Genomic DNA, 1,707 nt, shown 5'->3' with positions numbered 1-1,707 from the left:
TCTGTACCGCCCTGCCCCCGACGCACCCTGCCCGCTGGCGCCCCCTCCCCGCGTACACCCTGCCCCATGGAGCAACCCCTGCCCCATGCAGCACCCACCCCATGCAGCACCCTGCCCGTTGCAGCACCCTGCCCTCTCCCCTCCCCACCCCAGCTCCAGACCCCACAAGGGGTTCCTACACCAAAAACCCCACCACAAAGCATCACAGGTCTGGGGAGACAACTTCCCTAGAGCTGCCTTTGGCACACGGGGCCTCTACTTTGAATTTTGCTCTCAACTTTGCCCCAGAGCCTGTGAAAAGGAAAGAATTTGAGTCGCCTCCAACTATTTCTGACGGCTCAGCCTCTGCCAGAGCGCTGGCGATGGGCGCAGGGAGGAACGATGCTGGCTATGCATCCCCAGTGCAGGAGCCAGCACGATGCTGGGGGCACGAACCCAGACAAAACAGACCCTCGTGCCAGCCCCAGCACGGCGCGGCGGGAGCGAAAACCCCCAGCAGCGCCCGCCCCGGAGCCACGCTCACAGCCAAGCCAGCGCGAAGGAGCAGCTTGCTCCAGGGTGCTGCAAATCCCTGTGGGATGAGAAGCTGCAGAGGAAAATGCTGTCCGAGGACAGCGGCTGGGGGCAGATGCTCACCCCTGAGGAGCTGCTGGCACTGCCAGCACCGCGACAGGAGCCAACACGGCGGGCCAGCACCTTGCTGTGCCGCGGCTGAAAATCCCTTTAAATTTAAGCAACCTTTTTCGTGGCAAAGAACGAGACGCCTGCTCGTCCCAGCAGAGAAATTCCTCACCCCCGATTTTGGCATTTTCTCCTGGAAAAGAAAGAGCTCGCAGTCACGCCGCGCTTGCATCCGCACTGCACCTCTGTTGCAACTCCCGTCTACAAAACTATGATTTTGGCCGGGGCTCTGGGCAGCGATGCTGACAGCTGAGATTTAAAAGGACATTTTGAGGTTTCATTTCCTTTCAGTTCATGGGAAAAAAAGAGCCCCCGGTCCCCGGGCAGGCGAGACGGCTTAGTCACTCATTCTTCCCTGATTAACGACGGGGCCAATTAGGAGGTTTTAAGTAAATGGAAAAGCAAAAGTCGAGTACTTGCAGACATTGAAACAAAAGATTTGCAGTCAAATATCCAAGGTGACTAAATCTCCCCCAGCTCAGCAAGCCCCTCCGGGGTGCAGAGGGGATGCTGGGGGGCCACTGACGCTCCCTGCCAAGTGCCCCTGGCTGCCCTGCCAGCCACCACGCTCAGCCCCAGGGAAGCGAGAGGGGCAGGGACCTGCGGGGGGTCAGGAGGAGGTGGCCAGCGGCGTGGCGAGGAAGTGACACAAGGTGACACCGGATTTGGCAAGATGTGGACTGCTAACGGTGGTACAGCCGGGCTTTGCTTGAGAGCAGAGGATGGGAAGCCCACGCTGATGATGCCAGGGGGTGCCCCGACCCCCTCACACCCGTAGCAACCTGCGTGGGGCTCATGTGTCCCACATGGGAACCGGCTAAGCCACCCACTGGCTCCTTCACCAGGCTGAACAAAACCTCCCGGCAGTGCTGGGGGCTATGGACAGCATCCCCCTCCCTGGCTGCACAACCAAGGCCACCCATGAGCAGCCGTCCCTCTACGAGCCGCTTCGGCTGCACGTCCAGCCAAGAGCTGGAAGGGTTTGGGGACAGGTGGCAGTCCAGGGAGCTGTGTCCCCTGCCTCCT

At 60.6% G+C, this 1,707-nt stretch overlaps 1 protein-coding gene across 1 annotated transcript in view; it reads right to left on the bottom strand.

The window, feature by feature from the left end:
- Nucleotides 1-1,707, bottom strand: part of FAM129B (family with sequence similarity 129, member B) — a 45,993-nt gene that overhangs the window by 15,560 nt on the left and 28,726 nt on the right. The window lies entirely within an intron of this gene.

This window comes from Pygoscelis adeliae, unplaced genomic scaffold (assembly GCF_000699105.1).
Source record: "Pygoscelis adeliae isolate BGI_AS28 unplaced genomic scaffold, ASM69910v1 Scaffold436, whole genome shotgun sequence".
NCBI lineage: Eukaryota > Metazoa > Chordata > Aves > Sphenisciformes > Spheniscidae > Pygoscelis > Pygoscelis adeliae.
This window is presented reverse-complemented; position numbering and strand designations above follow the sequence as displayed.